Source organism: Lissotriton helveticus, chromosome 2_2, assembly GCF_964261635.1.
Source record: "Lissotriton helveticus chromosome 2_2, aLisHel1.1, whole genome shotgun sequence".
Taxonomy (NCBI): Eukaryota; Metazoa; Chordata; class Amphibia; order Caudata; family Salamandridae; genus Lissotriton; species Lissotriton helveticus.
Window position 1 is genome coordinate 43,798,442 of NC_136060.1, and position 20,908 is coordinate 43,819,349.

The window sequence follows — 20,908 nt, forward strand, 5'->3', positions numbered from 1 at the left end:
TGCAAAAAGATCTATGTAGTATGAACACATTCCCAGGCACAGATGAGGTGGACCTCAGTAACAAATGGAAACATATGGAAATCCAACTACCGCTAACTCTAAAGTCTGTATGTGATATTGGTTAGCCATAAGGGCCCTGTAGGCTAACTTGAGCAAATCCACTACAGCTGTTAGTATCACATATGATGAGGAAGCTAATGATCGACATGCAATGAAGGCACTCTGTAGCCAGTCTTTTGGTGTGTCAAGTATGCATCACAATGCTAAACATGATATGCATGTACAATAAATATTAAGTGCAAGTGATGTCCATCCAAGCTACATAATCAGACCCTACCATAGCACAGTAATGGTGCCGGCGACCAGAGATTCATGTGAATGACCGCACTCCACTGGTGCTACACAGAAATTCACATATGCATCTTTCACACTTTTTACTTTGTCATGCTAAACATACATGGCATCATGTGCATCTAAACATCACGGCTACTCACTGTGAAGGCTGGCGTAGCAGTATTCTCAACCTGCACTGAGGTAACGACATGACAGTGACATGATATACTGCTGCAAGGGGCAATGCATCCATGTTAACTGATTCACAGGACAGTTGTCTTAAGATGTGGAACATACACTGGGCAACACCAACACCACATGGTTTCATGGTAATCACACTGGACTGGCCCACAAGCTGGAGGTGAGGATCCAGTCACATTCTAATGCACACAGTGAGGCTGCAATCCCCCACAGAGTCCGTGGTTGTGACCTCTGACACAATGTCATGCCATGGTATGTGCAATGTTGCTGTGGCAATGTCTACACACATTGATGCATTCACCAGAGTATCAAAATACAACAGATGACAGAAGGGGTGACTATCCTGTCATGGGAGTGGCCATACATGTCATGAGGTACATAATGGAGTAGCATGTATGCAAGATGACACCACATGCACATGAACATGTACCACACATTTCTGCACATACCAACGCTAAACAGCCTCATATGAGTCCTTACCCAAATTGACTTCTCGACATGTTCAAGCATGCTCCGTTGATGTGGCTGACGTTGCAACCATAATGAGCAGTAGCAGGATGACCACGATGTACCCCAACGGACAACAGGCAGGGCGAGCTGTGGATGAGAGTGGCACACAAGGGGTCAAGTTCGGTATAATGTCATTTTGTCAATGTCTGTTGAATAGCCAGATGTAGTATGACACCTGTACATTCCAAGTGCACACATAGCACGTATGTGTGTAGCATTACAACTTAACATGTGACACAGCACAACACACATCCAAGTGATCTTGCTTACAGTCTGTTGCATACACAGCATGCTACCCATGCTACTCTATAGTCCATCTTTTACTTAAAAGATGAAAGGACTCACCATCATGAAAAGAAGTTGCGGATGAGGTGACCGCGGATATCATCTTCACCCTCCTCGTCACTGGCATCCTGGCCAAGGCCTTCATCCTCAACGGGCGGATGTTCCAGCTCATCAGGATCCAGGTAGAGTGGCACAGCCTTCTCCACTGCCATGTTGTGTAGCATGCAGCACACAGTGAAGATGTCACACACCTTGCGGGGGCTGTATTGGAGGGCTCCGCCTGTCTTGTCCAGGCACCTAAAGCGGCTCTTCAGGAGTCCAAAGGTCCGTTCGATCACCTGCCTGGTCTTCACATGAGCATTGTTGTAACGCTGGTCTGCAGCTGTCCTGGGGTTGCGTAGCGGAGTCATTAGCCACGGCATGTTTGGATATCCAGCGTCTCCTGCAATTTGACATCATGTACAAGAGTGAATCATATGATGCAGATCATGAAGTTGTGACATACTGACATACAGAGCTCACAGTGTATACTCACCAACTAGACATGCCCGGTGGTTGTGCAGCTGCAGCATCATCTGTGGTACCCTGCTACGACTCATGATGAAAGCATCGTGGCACGATCCTGGATAACGTGCACAAACATGTGAGATCATCATGTTGGCAAGACACACCACAAGGGCATTTATCGAGTGGTAGTGTTTCCTGTTGCGATACGCTTGCTCCTGAGCCTGTGGTGGAACAAGAGTAACATGTGTACCATCAATTGCACCAATTACATGTGGCATACGGCCCAGGCCATAGAATTCCCCCTTGACATCTGTCAACTCTTCTGGAGTAGGGAATGTTATGAATTCATCAAGGTGGAGCAACATTGCTCCCAAAACATCACCCAATACCCGGCTAAACATGGTCTGAGACATCCCTCCCACATCAGCTATGGTAAATTGGAAGGTACCTGTGGCAAAGAAATGGAGGGCTGCCATCACCTTTACCTTGGGTGTCAGTGCACTTGGATACCTGTGGCGTGGTTGTAGGTGAGCCTCAAGCCTGCCCGTCAGGTCCTTGATCAACTGTCGGCCGAAGCGATATCGACGGATGCAGTTGCGCTCCCTCATGGCTTCCAAGTCAGGCAACGGCCTTTCCAGAGGGGGTGCCCTGCAAGACACAATTTTAAGGAAATGTCTACAACTGTCTGACTAAGACTATAACAATGTACATGGCACAAGCAACACTGCTTCAAATAATGTAGACAATTTGGAGTGTGGCGTGGGATACACACAGATGCCAGCTCCCACACACTCCTCCGTGGCGAAGGAAAATACCTGTAGTGTGTGGAATGGATGTGACATGCATACAAACGATCAGATGTAAAGGTCTTAGTGACCATGACAATGTATCATGTCAGTGAGACACGTCATGTCAATGTCAGTAGGAGGTTGTCTGCACACCCAGAGGGCAGACTGCAATACACACACACACCACATGTGCAATCATTTGCACTGTTCAGCCTTAGTCATGTCGCGGTGTGTACTTTCAGTGACAATGACATGACCATCATCATACAGCATGAAAATTACATTTGTCACTGATGGTCTGTGATGCCATCACACATGTGAACGGGTCATTAACACACGTGGCATGGTGTGTGTACATTAGTCACCCTGCCATCACAGCAAGGACACAACATAGATGCTCCTACAGCAGATGCACAGTACTTTCAAGGACTAGTTACTTACCTTTTGTAAACCAATATCTGTAAGGAACAGTAGGCAGTAGCAAAGTGTCACATTTCAATACATACATAGCTTAGGACTAATTAGCCTCCCTGGGTGGCATCGATCTGACCAGTGAGTGGTGGCTATCCAGGCCACACCGGAACAAAACCAGTGTTGTAGATTGGCATCCGACAAGGGCGTGGCCACGTTTTGGCCGTACCTACAACGCATACACTGGCAGCTGTTACACAAACATATCCCACAGAGAGTGTGGGTAGCAGGCAAAGATGCATGTCAAGTAGCTAAACATCACTCCCAGAGTCAGGGAGGATGATGACATCTTTGCGTAGTGCCTGTACCTCTTGGATACCCTCTACAGCGTAGCTAACGGGAATGTGTTCTGTGGTTTTGAGGGCTGCATGCAGATGCTTCCTGGGATGGGGTGGTAGGACAGGGAACATGGTCAGTCCGGGTAGGGCAGTGGGGGTCTGACAACGTGCCTATGTACAGACAAACATGCTGCGTGGCTGTACATGCTTGCCAATATACATACAGTACTCTCATCAAGATAGGCCTGCAGAGGCTCAGCGTAGCGTTAGTGTAGTTGAAGGACCTGAGTGACAAGTTGGTCCTCACCGCAGCAATAGGGAGATGAAGGGCCATGGTTCCAACCGCCCACATAAACACTACACTGAACGTTGCCCAATCATCCAAATACATCTTTTGAGTTGAGACATCACCTGTGTCTGGCTAGGTGTCCACAACACTCGCATCCCCCAGTCCACCTGTCCTGTGGTCTTGGGACTGACACTCACGTGCCAGTGGGTCTTCTTGACCCTCCCAATACTCATTAGCGCCAATTGTAATGAGGTGTGGCCAGCTCATTGATGTTTACATTCCCATGCAGCATTAAGAGCGGTGTTCTGCCACACAGTTACCACGGCGGAGCCGTACAGTGTGTGCTATCGGGGCCAGCACCACCCCAGAATGGCGCCACGGCTGACACCTGGGGGAGATCTGGCAGTGAGGTTGTGAGTTGAACAAGCGGGGACCAGGATGAACATTCCGATCATGTCTGTCACAGCGGTTCTGGGACGTATGCACCGCCTGCGTCCGTCACTCAGCGAGTGATGGCGTCAGGGGCATATCAACAGAGGCGCAACTGCCCCCTGACGGGTACGGTGGGCCAGAAGCAGATGCGGAGTCAGTGGGCGGGGTGAGGGACATCATGGACATGAGGAAGTGCACTTACTCCTCCTGTGTCACATGCAGGGCTGGGACCGTAGGTCGTGGTGCTGGCTACGATGGCTGCTATTCTGATGGAGCCGTGTGGTCGCCGTCACCCTAATCCCATGCAGCATTGCACTTGCATCGTGGTTATTTGTTAATGCAATTACACATCTCTGACTTATTTTTTTTTACCTGACGAGTTTGCCCTGGGGAATGAAGTACTAATAAGGGGCTCACATGTCTCCACACCCACACACATGCACTGGTCCTACATCCCTACCATGAGCTATTGTGGTGCTGTGCCAACTGCTGGAGTCTGAGGGACATATCACACCTGGATACATATGTCAGGTCCCCGCAATTGGAGCAGCTCTTGTTGTTGTGCCTGACATGGAAACCGTGGAGACACAGACGGTGAGGGTCACTCACCAACATGAGGCGTTTTCATTCCTCACAGGCTTTGTAAGTGACATCCCTATTGGCACGGTCTTGAGTATGACAATAAAAGGTAAATGTTCTGAAGTGTTAGTACAATGATTTAGGGTACAAAATGTGAAAGCTTTAACTTAGACCGGACCTGCGTTGGTGTTGAGAAACAAACAGAGGACCTGACGTGTGGACGCAGAGGTGACATATGACTACTCAGATAACGTCATCAGGGCACACACAACGCCAAGGATACTTGCAGAGCCAGAGGATTTACACACCAACACACAAGTGTACGGTATTACGGAAATTGCCATGTCCAGGATGACATGTGGGGATATTCTGAGGTGAGTAATACTTTACTGACCTGTTCATGGCATATGCTAACAGCATGCACAATGTAGCACATGGCACACACATGACGTGGTCACACAGGGTCATGCTGTGCGGCTATGACACCTCTGTGACAGTGGGCATGTTCCTGTCATCATGTGCCACTTCCCTGTACTGAATTGTGGCCCATTCGAGTGTTCATGTGCCTCGCTACATGTTGCAGACGTTAATCGTGTTGAAATTGTTGAATGCATGTGATGCACATGTGCATCATGAATGATGACATGTTGTGCAAGCTATTCACACATCAACTGAGGCACAGGGTCACAATCCCTGTGCTTCTTCAATGTCTGCCAAACCTGGCACATACTGATGTATGTGTGCCATGCTGATGTATGCATCCACATGGTTGACATGAGTGTAGACTACATCCCTGCTGTGTGATTTCCTGGTGTGACTCTCCCAATGGTGACATGAAGGTGGACAGGGACGCAGCCTACACAATCGTTCACTTGACCATGTCTGACACAATTTACCCCAATGGTACGTGCGTGTATACGCATCATTTCCCTATCGCCTTTAGGCTCCACGCGAGCTAAGCGTACCCCAATGGTACGTGCGTGTGTACGCATCGTTTCCCTATCGCCTTTAGGCTCAACGCGAGCTAAGCATACCCCAATGGTACGTGCGTGTGTACGCATCGTTTCCCTATCGCCTTTAGGCTCCACGCGAGCTAAGCGTACCCCAATGGTACGTGCCTGTGTACGCATCGTTACACCATTCAATGTGTAGCATTGCCAATGGCAATGTCACCGTACTTGGGTGTGAATTTTAAAAAATGCATAGGCAACAACTAGGGGAACAGTGTACTGTTCAAAATGCAACCAGGTTGTCATGGATACGGAGTGTTTTTCAACTCCTACAGGTGTCCTTGAAGATTCAGTTGGGCAAAAGTATACAATGTTGCGAAAGTTGTTGTTCAGCTCTGGCTCTATTTTCAAACCATGCATATGTGTGTCATGGGCTTAGGTGTGATGTGATTGGATGGAACGTAGGATGCAAATTATGGTGGCCTATCACACACTACTCCTTGGACTCACAGACCCTCTGCAGCACAGATATAAGGCAGCATGTGGCTGTGGGGGGGCACTTGCCTGCACAACATTGGTGTGCTAACCACAGCTGCTGTCTCTGAATCCTCTGGACCCTGATTAGCTGAACATGGAGAGGGCACCTGCATTCACTGATGGTGAGAACAAGGCCCTGTTGGATGCCCTCCTGCCAAACTTCAGCAAGCTGTATGGGAGACCAGAGGATCAGGTGAGTGATTTGTGCAATACCTTGGAGAGTGCACCTGTTGTGTGTGTGACATCATTGCCACTGTGTAGTAATAGGGGATAGATGCAATGTTGTTGTGAGTGAGTGCCAGGGTGCACAGTGTTGTTAGAAGAGAGTTATTTGTCGTAGTGTGGTGTGTGACAGCATGTCACGTGCTGCATTGCACCCAGATATAGCATATATTGTTCAGTGAGTGCCATGCTCAAAGAGTGTTTTGCAGCCCTCATGTCATCTGTAGATTGTCAATGTCATGCAAAGCAGTTGTGTTTGCACACAGGCCACATACTCCTGGACAATGATGCAAATGTGTGTGGCATACGATGCCCTGTTGTCATCATGTATTTTGTGCACATATGGGTGTCTTGGGAACATGCACCAGGTATACTGATGTTCTGTTACTTTACATTTGTGACAGGTATCTGCCTATGAGAAGGGTGAAATCTGGGTGGACATCGCCAGGGCTGTCCGGAGAGAGGGGGGACCTCGCAGGAGGCTTCGAAACATAAAGAAGAGGTGGCAGGACATCCGGTGCTGGAGCCGCCGCATCGCCCGAGTCCAGCTGAAGCTGGAAGCTCCACGCCGGCATGGCGGCAGCCGCCACCTCACCCCCAACATGCTCCGGGTCCTGGAAGTGGTGTTCCCAGACCTCCATAGGCAGTTGCAGGAGGGACAGCAGCACGAAGGGGGTATGTACATGTCTGTTTGTAGGCATGTGTGTGTGCAATGGTACCTGAAGAGCTCTAAGGCATGGTCACTCTCCCATAGTTTGAGTGGTGTGGTCAGACAGGCAGTTCATGCATTGGAATGTGATTGTCCCTCTGTCAGCAGCTGCTTCTTTACATGCCTTGCCCTACTACACATTAGAGTTTTGCTTTGGCTAATGCTTGTTTTTGACATGTACTCCTATGGTGCAGTGTCTCAGATTGCATCTTCCTTTGCACATCATCATGTTGTAGGGGGGTATGTGACACCTGTTCGTACCTTAAATGTAGCACCACATGTGCACTATGTCTGCCCTTCTTCATATTGTGGCACTGTTCTTGAGTCTCAACAAGTGTTTTATGCAGAAGTCTGCCTCAGTGGCCTTTGTCCATGGTACACTTTCAAATTATCTTGTGTTAGCTACAGGTGCACAATGTACATGTGCTATATTTTGGGCTTCTGCATACTCACACTGGGCAGTGCGTGTGTGCATATTCTCTACATCTGTTGCATGTTCTTTGTACATAGTATTGATGGTCTGCCACACAATGTGACTTTGGATGTACAAAGCGGTGATGGCAGTGTGAGGTGATGGAACACTTGTTTCAGGTCCCAGGATGGCATCACATGGCAGTTCGGCCAGGACTTTTGTAATGTTGGACAGAGTCTAAGCGAATCAAACATGACCAGGTCTTGATTTGGGTGGCTGGGTTGGCTAATGAACTGTTATGCATCATCAGCTATCCTGTTGTCAGGCAGTGGATCATGATTGTGTCTCTCATACAAGTATTTGCCTTGCCTGTACCTTGTCTCCTACCATACATTGAGCGTTGTGTCTCTGACATTTGTCCACAAGTAGACTTGTCATTATGCAGAGTTCAGTGTCATGTGACTCATGATGCATGCCATGTTGAGGAATGAGGCCAAATGATTTGCAGCTGATATGTCTGATGTGTACAGGTGACTGATATGTTTTCATTCTTCTCCTTGCTCACAGCATCATCATCTGAATCTGGAGGGGACACAGGCGCGGACCAGGCGGAGGGACACACCGACAGTGCCACCTGCTTTGAGGTGTCAGAGGCAGGCAGTGGCACAGAGTGTGAGGAGAGTCTGCAGGCCGAACGACATATGACTGACACATCGTACCATGCCGACGAATCCGAGACAGACTCTCAGGAGGGGGGGGGAATATGCAGCAATGGTCACTCATACATCTTTGGCTGCCCTCCCCTCCTCCAGTCCCATCTCCAACCTCCCACTCCTTGGTGCGCCTAGGGTCCGTGCTAGCCCCCGTGTCTCCTTTGTTCCCGGCACAGCAGCCCCTGCCCCTGTGTCCCCTGCTGCCCTCAGTGCTGAGACAGTGGACCTACTCCGGCAGATTGCAGTAGGTCAGGCATCCATGCTGTCTGTCCTCCATGGACATACACAACTGATGACACAGGTGGTGTCGTTCATGGAGGGCATGTCATCAGCCATGTCTGATCTGCGTCGGAGTGTGGCTGCCATTGAATCAACACTGACGGCACCTCTCTACACCCAGCAGCATCTGTCCCCCCCCCTCCTTCAGAGCCATCCACATCTGCCTCTCACATACCTACACAGCATACACGCACACGCCACAGGTCAGACACACCCAGCGCACACACACAGCATAAGAAGCTCAAAACTCCACGCACACAGTCTCAAGGGCAAGTAGGCACACCCACAGGGAGAGGGGAGACACCTCATACACGCATCCACACACCCAGTAGGACTGACTCACAGCCCTGTACCTCCACCCCCAATGTGTCCCCGGGTTCAGGTGGTAGTTTTTCCGCCCTGGCTGAGGTGTGCAGCCAGGTTTTTGAATCTACTTTCGGCGATGCCCCAACCAGTGTGGATGAATCCACTACACCTGCACCCACTCCACCTGTCCTTCCCTCTCCTGTCCATGCGGTGCCAGAGGATTCCACAGATGGTGCCCCCGTAGTCAGCACAGCTGATTAAACGCCATGTGCAGGCAGGTTTGGGTGAGATGACACCCATGAAGGCACAAACTATATTGCAGAGACTCTATTGGACTGGCCATTGGCCTTTAATGAGCGAGGACTCTCATTTGCTTTTCTTTTGTGATTCCACTGAATAAAGCTAATTTTTGCTTTTCAGATTTGTAGTTTGTGTGATGATGTCTGTGACTGCTGGGTGCCTAGGTCTACTAAAATGTGTCTATCTCCTGAGGGTAATGAGGTTGACAATGGTATGTTTATGATGTACGAGCTGGGCAGTGGTGGGCACTCTGATGCTGGGCAGTGGTGGGCACTCTGATGCTGGGCACTCTGATGCTGGGCAGTGGTGGGCACTCTGATGCTGGGCAGTGGTGGGCACTCTGATGCTGGGCACTCTGATGCAGGGCAGTGGTGGGCACTCTGATGCTGGGCACTCTGATGCTGGGCAGTGGTGGGCACTCTGATGCTGGGCAGTGGTGGGCACTCTGATGCTGGGCACTCTGATGCAGGGCAGTGGTGGGCACTCTGATGCTGGGCACTCTGATGCTGGGCACTCTGATGCTGGGCAGTGGTGGGCACTCTGATGCTGGGCACTCTGATGCTGGGCAGTGGTGGGCACTCTGATGCTGGGCACTCTGATGCTGGGCAGTGGTGGGCACTCTGATGCTGGGCAGTGGTGGGCACTCTGATGCTGGGCACTCTGATGCTGGGCAGTGGTGGGCACTCTGATGCTGGGCACTCTGATGCTGGGCAGTGGTGGGCACTCTGATGCTGGGCAGTGGTGGGCACTCTGATGCTGGGCACTCTGATGCTGGGCAGTGGTGGGCACTCTGATGCTGGGCAGTGGTGGGCACTCTGATGCTGGGCACTCTGATGCAGGGCAGTGGTGGGCACTCTGATGCTGGGCACTCTGATGCAGGGCAGTGGTGGGCACTCTGATGCTGGGCACTCTGATGCTGGGCAGTGGTGGGCACTCTGATGCTGGGCAGTGGTGGGCACTCTGATGCTGGGCAATCTGATGCAGGGCAGTGGTGGGCACTCTGATGCTGGGCACTCTGATGCTGGGCACTCTGATGCTGGGCAGTGGTGGGCACTCTGATGCTGGGCACTTTGATGCTGGGCAGTGGTGGGCACTCTGATGCTGGGCACTCTGATGCTGGGCAGTGGTGGGCACTCTGATGCTGGGCACTCTGATGCTGGGCAGTGGTGGGCACTCTGATGCTGGGCAGTGGTGGGCACTCTGATGCTGGGCACTCTGATGCTGGGCAGTGGTGGGCACTCTGATGCTGGGCAGTGGTGGGCACTTTGATGCTGGGCACTCTGATGCTGGGCAGTGGTGGGCACTCTGATGCTGGGCACTCTGATGCAGGGCAGTGGTGGGCACTCTGATGCTGGGCAGTGGTGGGCAGGGGGGTCTCAGACACACACTCTGATACTTACACATACAATTACTTAGCAGGCGTATGTGCCACACGTCTATTGCACTGGTGTTGTGCGGTGAGCTGGATGACGTACATCGAGCTGGATGACGTACATGCGGCACGTATAACACTGGTGGAGTGCGGTGACGTACCGTACCCCGGAGTGGATGACGTAGGTGCGGTACGTCTCCGTATTACACTAGTGATGTGCGGTGACGTTCCGTACCCCGTGGTCGATGACGTAGGTGCGGGACGTCTCTGTATTACACTGGTGTTGTGCGGTGATGTTCCGTACCCCGTGGTCGATGAAGTAGGTGCGGTACGTCTCCGTATTACACTAGTGATGTGCGGTGACGTACCGTACCCCGAGCTGGATGACGTACATGCGGCACGTATAACACTGGTGGAGTACGGTGACGTACCGTACCCCGAAGTGGATGACGTAGGTGCGGTACGTCTCCGTATTACACTAGTGATGTGCGGTGACGTTCCGTACCCCGTGGTCGATGACGTAGGTGCGGGACGTCTCCGTATTACACTGGTGTTGTGCGGTGACGTTCTGTACCCCGTGGTCGATGACGTAGGTGCGGTACGTCTCCGTAATACACTAGTGATGTGCGGGAGTGTGTGGTGCAACGTACCCAGACATGACAGTCGTGCAATGGAGATGTGCCCGTGTGGCAACACGTACAGGTATGTTGGAGTTCGTTGTACTCACCTTCTGCGCCGTCGTCGGTTTCTAAATACGAGGTGGTGGGCGTACAGGATAGGGATGACACGGACGATGGCGTTCATGTCTTGCTTGTCGTGTACCGGGTGCCGGGTTTGCCGGAGTGTGGGTTTACGGTAGTTTAGAGCTCTCGTAGCAAAAGAGCCGTGCGGTGTGTGTTCGATACGGATCGTACTTCCTGGGTCGGAAGGCGCGGTCTATTTACGTACGGACGCTGCGTGGTGCGTCAGCCGACTGCAATTCGTATGGATTTTCGATTTGTACGGTGTTTTTTACGAGTCGTACGGAGTGACGCATTAATTTGTGATCGTACTTGCTGAATCGTACGGGGACGCCTACGGGTGCGATTCGTACGGGGAAAAACGCTCCGAACTGCAATTCGGAGCGCTTTTTACCGGATCGGAATCGACACCTTAATCTTCTCTTTAATACCTTTCTGTGTATATTCTCGTAGCAAATTTCGCATTATATCAATAAATTCCAGTCAAATACTGCAAATACTACTACAACCCCACTTATACACAGGAGCTTGCTGGACGTTTCCCTTGCACTTCTGCAGCTATTGACTCTTCTGCACTTTTACCAACCATTTTCTCCTTTGGAAGAGGACAACCATCCTGAACTTGGTAACAACAGCCTCCAGTATCAACTGCAAATGGTAAACTATTTTCCTGGTAGTAACTTTCCTCAATAAAATAGGCTCACTAGTAGAAGTATGTTTCCAATGTCCGCTAAAGATTTTGCAAAAGTTGGTTCTGTTCACTACTCTCTTTTTTCTACTTTTGTCTTTCAACACTTTGACTATTTTATCCAACAATTTGATTCTCTTTAAAATCAGAATGAATAAACGTGTGTTTTAAATTGAAAGCAATATCCACTATACTTTCAATACGCTGCTTCTCTTTGAATTGCAACACTTTCCTTTTATATTTGCAGTATGTTTTCATTAAATTGTGAATCACTCTAGATCGAAAAAGTCTCTGACGAATTTCTTGAAATTGCTTTTGTCTCCGAGTAACAGATACTGTTTCTTTATCATGTTTCCTTTTCCTGGTATTTGAAATTGAAGTCTGCTTCACCTTACTTGAAAAATTATTTTTGCTTTGTGTGATTTTTTTCCTGAAATGTTCATAATATTTTTTTCACAAATTGTCTAGTGCTTTTACTAGAACAAACTGTTTCTGTACTACTCGCATTTTTCTGTAATTGAAGATCTTTCTTTTTGGTCAAATATATATTTTTCTTCTCTTTTCTTTTTTTTCACTTCTTCTAGGCATTAGCAAATTTTAATCCAAATGAAATAATTTTCTGAAAAACAAAAAATAGATTAAATTTTTTTTACATCTGTTCACTTTGTTAAAATAATAACATACAATTGCAAAAATTCTACTAACGACTTCCAGACCCAGTGCTGCAACATGATGGAGCACAACAGGGGAGCAATAGGATGACAAGTAGTGCCATAGAACATACAGCAAGTAATTATTTACATACGCCTTTACAATTTATATGTAACTGCACTACCTCGAACTTTTCACCTCTCCGCCGTACCCCACTACCCCACAGCACTCTCTCTGCAAACCACCGCAGACAACTTTATAGATAGTCTTTTTAAAAATTGTAATCTATGCACTTAGGATGATATTATCAACCAAACCATACACACAAAAATTACCATTCTTAGCCTAACAATTGTATCTACAACTTCACAAACATAACACTGCACCCAGGACTTTAAGTGTGGGGGGGGGGGGGGTCTGAGCACCAGCACTTTATTTTGGGGGGCCTCGAAACGGGTCTTTATGGGGCTCTATTTTCGGGCCTCGCAAAGGTAGTCTGTTTTTTTTTTCATTGCACTGTAGTAAGACTGTGAGAGCATGCACATTGCTCACTACTGAGAAGTGCCGATAAAATGCCAGGTGAGTTGCATTGTAGGAGAAGGGAAATCCTTTAAAGAGAGCCATTTTCTCTCAGGATTTCCCTTCTCTTTTTGCAACGCAGGAGCAACACCATTGTGGGGTGATTAGCAGACAGACCACCAGGACTCTCTGAGACAGGTTCCCGGGCGCACACAGAGAGCCACTCCAGAGTACTTTACAGGTCTTCAAAAGACCATTTTTTTGTAAATGAGACTCTCTTCTTTTTCACCCCTTTTTACAGCCCCTACATCCCCACTCTGCCTATTGCTGAAATAATTAGGCTCCCCCTAAATTTCGCCATGGTTGCGCCTCTGCAGATGACCATAAACAGGCAACTTCAGCATGACTCTGGTCTGACCTTACACAGTGTTTTGTTTTAGTGTTACGAAAACACACGCTTTGCCTGGCTCACTTAGTTCTCACACCCCCTCTTTAATACGAAGATAAGAGCTTTGCAATTACTTTTATATTCCTATACTGTGCTTCGCATGGAAATATAGAACTGCAGGTTCTCACCACCAGGGCCAGACTGGGGACAAAAACCGGCTCTGACAAAGTGCTCGGCCGGCCCCCTTTCCCCCTAGGGGTTGGGGGTGCGGCCGAGTTCTTTGCCGGGCCTGTTTTTGGTCGATTTTGTTACAGGGCCGATTTTGCAGCTATGCTCCAAAAACAGCCCTGTAACAAAAAAGGCCTCCAAGGGCCCAAAACCGGCCTCCACCCGTGCGGCACACTGGTGGATTTCCCGGTGCCCGCTACGGCCAGTCTGACCCTGCTCACCATCCCAAATTAGGTCTCTGGTATATTCTCTCAAATTTAGGAAGTACAGGTATTCAGTATCTGTGAGTTACGGCCACTTTAAAGCAGTGTTCCTATATACAACTGGACAAAACTTTATGTTTCTAAATTAACCTCTTACACTGAAAAACTCCTTTTCATTTCTTTCGCTAGATGAACCTTTGTTTAAAATACCACCAGAGAAGGGTGGTGAACTGTGCTCCACAAAGAGCAACTCTAAGCTTTGTTGTTCTTTATAAGAAACATCTGCCTATCAATGCTTATCGCCAGCCTTTTCGACCCCTTAAGAGTCTGGGTGGATGAGTATAATACGCCGTATTTAGGTTCGGGGCGGAGGGTGCACGGAAATAAGGACGGATAGTTGAATAAAGGGCCAGTGGAAGCATGGCCAGATGGATGAATGGATAGGTAGATGGATGGATGTATCAATGTATGAATGGAAGGACAAATGAATGCATGGACCTGTACTTAGGATAGACAGGTGGGCTGATAGATGCTTAGGATTGGTTCTGGGACAGATGTATCTATGGATATATAGGCGTATGGCTGCATGGATGACACAGTGCTTACCATAGACGAGTGGGCTGATAGATTCTTAAGATAAGTGCAGGAACATATGTATGTATGTATATAAGTAGGAATGTATGCATCAATTAAAAGATGGTTGGATTGCGCTGTGCTTAGGATGGATGGATGCTGGGCTTTAATTGGGCCGGGTCTGAGGACCGGCAGTTATTTTCAGGGAGCCTCCAAACGGGTCTCTATCGCACTCTATTTTCGGCCCTTGCAAAGATAGTCATTTTTTTTATTGCACTGCAGTGACAGCATGCACATCGATGTACGCATGCTCATTTTACTCACTACTGAGTACTGGAGACATCATGCTAGGTGAGCCACGTTGTAAAAGGAAGGGAAATCCTTTAATTAAGTTTTTTCCAAATGTAGGATAATTGGAGGGGATTTTCTAAAGCACACAATGCTACTTATCTTGATTTAGACCACACCCCTACTTGCATAGCCCACACCCCTTTAAGAGGTTTGCCCCCCCTTTTAGAGCAACCCCAGTTTATTTATTCCCACTTAAAACCCCGACTACACCATAGTAACAAAGAAATAGTCTAATTGAAATCTACAATGGCACCAAGTTTCATAATTTGCCATCAACGCTGGCAGCCTTCTACCATAGTGCAAAGAGTGTCTATCAGCACAAAGATTTGTTATCCACAGAAATGTTGTGTGATTTGTGTAGCTGTCTGCTAGAAGACTCATCACCAAAAGGTATTACAATATGGGAATTTGACAGAAAAACATATACCATACCATAAAGAGATTCATAAATGGGCCCACTGCCACTACACCACCCTCTTCCCATCCTTCCTTAACCTTACAAAATCAAAGAAAGAGCCCCAGCAAACCTAGTAGAGCCACGATAGTAATATAGGAACTTCATTTCAACAACTGTCTGCCGGAACGCTCATCAGCAAAGCGTATTAAAACATGCACATTTGCGGGTAAAACATATACCATGCCATAGGGCGCGTTATTAGGGCTCCCAGTGGTTCTACATCACCTTTAGTACCTCGACATCTGCACGTTACTAAATTCTGTGGTGACTTAATATCAATAGGTGTCTGCCGGAACTCTCATCAGCAATAGCTATTAAAACCTGCAATTTTGCAACTAAAACATACACCATACCATAAGACGGTTTATAAATAGTCGCAGTACCAGTACACCACCTCCACACCCGCCCTTCCTTAACTTTACGCAATAAAAGAAAGAGCCCCAGCTAACGTAGAAGCGCCACTATAACCATACTGATGCTTAATTTCAACAGATGTCTCCTGCAATGCTCATCAGCAAAACATATTAAAACATGCAAATTTGCAGGTAAAACATATACCATGCCATAGGGCGCTTTATAAATGCTCCCAGTGGTACTACATCACATTTAGTAGCTCGACATCTGCATGTTACTAAATTCTGTGTTTTAATCACCAACACACCCACCTCCCCCATGCCCACCCCCTCCCTTGCTTCACCGTACGAAATCAAACAGAAATACTCACCATTCCCAGTAGCGCCACTATACCCATAGACAGGGTTAATTTTAACAGGTGTCTGCCACAACACTGATCAGCAAAAAGTATTCAAACATGCAAATTGGCGGGTAAAACATACACCATCCCATACCACGATTTATAAATGTGCCCTGTGGAACTATACCACCTTTACCAGCTAGACAGCTATATGTTACTAAAGCAGTTTAAACAGTCTGTAGAGTGTATAGCAGGGGATGGGGAGAGTAAACAAAGTTGTAATTCCCAAACTTTTTATATTCAGTCCCTTTACTGTATCTATATTAAAGACATTAAATGGAATGAAAAAATTGACGAGTGTCTCAAAAGGGATAGTGAAGTTGAGCACTGGTAAAACCCAGACCACTTCAACACCTACGTATATCCAGCACAGGGACAAAGCCTGACAAATAGTATCACTTACTTATAATCACATGTACTTTATTAATGTCAACAAAGTCATACAGAAAGTATACCCCACATTTTCATTTCTTTTTTATCTCTCACACATTTATAAAACATCTCTTCTAAAGATGCACTCCCCAACCACTTCTATTTCATAAGAACAGACGATCATTAATACGTTTAGTACCATATATTTTAGTATATCTACCTTTTTATTATTCACTAGTCAGAAACTACTAAAACTATTAACTATACCCAAATGCAAACCAGAAACCATGTTCACATTATATCTCAACCTATGATCAAATGATTCAAACTATGTGTACATATAAAAGGAACATATAATTTTTACTATCTCCATCTCCTCTCCATGTAATCTCCAAACATTGTTGACGGCCTCACAGTACAACAACCTACCTCGACTTCCATTCAAATCTACCTCTCAGTGTAAAAAATGAGACCACAACCCGCCCATATAGAAATTTCTGGGTTTTGTTTTATAGCTTTCAAATTAATAACACATATATCTCCTACCTCCCACCCCCTATTTCCACAAAAAGTATAAATTGCAAATGGGGGACATTTTGTTTATCTCGCCCGGATACATTAGCAAACCCAATTTAACGCTGTACTTATTTTCAAAACCATACAGTCCTTTAAAGATGACAAACTACATGTCTTCTTTGTGAAAACTTCCTAAACATATATAAAGTACTTATTTAACAACAGGTCAAACTTTATGCATATTTTATAACCAATATGAAACACCACACTTTACTAATACTATATTATATTGAAATAAAAAATACTTTCAAACTTAAAAACATAACCTCAAATACTTAATCACTACTACAGAACATATAACACACCTTGTTGATTTCTACCTCACCGTTGTAGTTGGTATGCAGATTACTAATATCACACATGCATGGAATTCTTTCTTTGTCACACGCTACATGTAAAGCACCGATTTCATCAAGAATGGAACCAGTAATGGCACAATTTATTTATCGCTCCACACATAAATACATGTAAAGAACAAATCAGAATACTTAGGGTGTCATTAGGATGACGGGCGGACTAAATCCGCCCGCCATCCTATCGGTAATTGGGACCGCCCTCCATAGGGGCAGGGGTCCCGCGGGGGGTATTAGGATGCACCCGCCACCGTGGCGGGCGCATCCTGCATTTTTAGCATTGTGGCGGGCGGTGCTCTCAGCACCTCCCGCCGCAATGCTAAAAATGCACGTAAGCATTTGCATAAACAAAGCGGCAGGCACCGCGCAGTGCCTACCACTTTGTTTATGCAAATGCAGTGGGGTACCACAAGTACCCCCGTGTGCTCCCCCACCTCTCCTTCACTCTGGGGGCCCGTAAGAGGCCCCCAAAGTGAAGACCGCATGCCATTCCGTGGCGGCATCGCCGCCACGGAAAGGCATCTTAAAAAGCCCATGCTAATATGGCTGGCGGTGTCTACTAGACACCGCCACCATATTAGACCTTTTCAGCCGCGATCACAGGGCGACCGGGGCGAAAAAGCGGCGGACGGTCTTTCCGTCCGCCGCGGTCCCCCCGCCATACTAATATGGCGGGGGTCATTTAGGTGAGGATGGAGGGCGGATTGCCCCCAGCCTTGCGGGGGCAATCCGCCCGCCATCCTAATGGGCCCCTTAATTCCTTCCACGACATTCCAAAAGTTATCTCCATTGGTTAATTTTTAATTTTCCATACGTAAAGCTACTTAATATTCTGCGCCACATACAGGTCAAAAGTTCAACCTATTTATCACCACACTTTCTGGAACATTCTACGACACCTGCAGGTTAAAAGATCATCAATTTTTTTTAACCTAACGATATAGTTTTGCAACATTTTATCGAACATTTAACGGCACATGCAGGTTAAAAGTTCACAATAGGGATCAGTAGTTCATCAGATTTATCTCCAACTCCAGCAGCACCTCAGCTTACGCCCCCAGCGCCATCAGACCTGTAGGAGTCAAAGCTTTCCACTTTACAAATTCCGAATTCATTTGATACGCGCAAATTTACCTTCGCACTCACTATATAACACCCCCTAAGCACCATACACAAGTTACAATGTTCAAAACAAAAGTTCCTCCGAGTAGGTATAACTACATGCTGACACTACTTGGACAGATGTGGCACATCGGCCAGAGCACATGACATCACAGCATATGACACACAGTTTGGGCGCACTCTTTCATCCCGAGTCCGGCAGCAGCTCTGCTTAGCAGCATGAGACTCTAGACAGTACCTCACATATTTTCCGTACCCCAGGACTTTCAGACCAGTAGGGGTGAATACTTTGCTTCACACCCCCTCTATAGCACATCCTAAACACCCCACCTCCTCATGTAACGCTACTGTTCCTATTGTGACACGGTGGCGCTGTGGTGCAGAGCAGTAGAGCAGTCGAGCAGAGTCGAGTTGCAGAGTCGAGCTGTAGTTGACGGCTGAAGCAGCGGAAAAAAGCGGCTACTGGAAACAGGCACCGGACATTGCAAGCCGCGAGTCAGGAATCGGGAATCGGGAAGCGGAGCGGAGCAAGTGGAAGAAGTGGCCCGTAAGCCGGCGGCGGCGGCTGTGTGAGCTGGTAGGATTCCAACCATCCAAACCAGCAAACAAAAACTACCTGGCATTTTGAGTCCCTCAGCAACCTGAAGCTCCCCGCAGCACACCGGGCAAGACTGCGCACACCGGGGACTGCGAGGAGAAAAACGGTGAGCCGGTGAGCCGGGTGCCGAGCGCGGGCCATGGTGGGGCGGGGACAGGGACAGGCCGGAAGCATTGAAGCATTGAAGCCCTAAAACCCCCGAGGCGCCCCTGAAGCTCTCCCAAAAATCCCACGAGCTTAAAATCCCCCCGAAGCACCGCGAGGCGCCGAGGTAGCGCACTACACCTGGTAAAAAAAAAAAAAAAAAAAAGGCAGAAGCGAGTCAGGTGCGGCCAGGTGCGAGGTGCGTGAGTGCGTAGTGGGTAGGCAGAATCAGAATAATCAAAGCGCCAGAAGCACACCAGAGGGCACAGGAAGGTCCCCCAAAAGCCCCAAAAGCCTGAGGCACTAGTTCCACACTCTTCCGGCCGTAAAAAAGGCAAGAGGCAAGAGGCAATATCAGTAGTTTAAAGTACCTGGAAGTAGCATACGAATCAGAGCCAGGAGCCAGGAGCTAGGAGCAGAGCAGAAGAGAGGCCACGGGGACCAGCAAAGGAGCATCAAAGGAGCAGTAGATCACGGTGAGGAGAGTTTGAGCGGCTGTGGCGTAAAAGGTGGTGAGCATTGCTCCACCATACGCTGACTACACCAACACACAACAAATTACCACCCGAACTCCCAGCGCATAGGTTCCAAGGGGAATCAGTAAGTTTAGCATCAGCGTGGGAACCAATATTGTTGGTATAATGAGGTCAGGGAGGACACGGAAGAACCCCCCGCAGACTATAAAATGGAAATCTAAAACGAAAGGACTCCCCATTCCCCCTGCGGACACTGTAGTCAACATCCCCACTGCCCCACTAATACCTCCAATTTACTCAATCTTCGGCTCAATAAAGCCCAATGGAAAATTCACATTTTTGAAAGACCCTGTAGCAGCAATCTACGCTATGCCAGCAACCCCAAATGGATTACAAAAACCAATGACCCCAAGCAAGGCGACTACGCAGCCAATTGACCAACAACTATCATCGCCAAGCGTAAACAGCACCCTAACAAGGGGCTTTGGAATAGAGGATCAAAGTGGGCACATACAAACAATTCAGGAAAACAACAAGAAAAAGTTCCAAATACAAGCTCAAGTACACACAGGACACACGGAAAATAGAATCCACTGTTCGGTCCAAGACTCGGCGCAAGAGCAAATAAATATCCAAATTTCGTCAAGTGTCACAGAGTGGTTTATGGATAGTCCCAGTGAAAAACCTCTGGAAGCGAGCTTATTAAATACACGACACCAAGGGACCACAGTGATACCAAAAATGTCAGCCAAAATAGAAAATGGAATAAATAAACCCCAACCAAGGGACAGCAGTTCACTGGTCATTGGAGATGATGAAAGTAGCCATAATGCTAGCACCACAGAGGGTGTGTATAAGGTACAACCAAACAACCACTCAACCCCAAGATGGGACTCCCGTTTAAATCAAACAAACCAAAAACTCAGCAAAGAGAGCGAGAGGTGCGATTACTGGCCGGACTCCCAAATCTTATTTGACAAGAACCAAAGCATAACATCTCGAATTGTAAAGCAAGACAAGCAAACAGGTGAAACTAGTTCAGAGCAAACTAAATCACACAAAAAGCCAGTAGCTGTATTAATGGAGGTCCAAGGAAAAGCGTCTAGTAAATTGCACCAAGGCGACCCATCAACCGAGGAGTTAGATAAAAATAACATAATTGAGATTTCCAGTAGGTCAATTCAGGATGTAGAAAACAAAGGACGTTCAGCCTCGTCCAATGGCCCTGACACTGAGCATCGA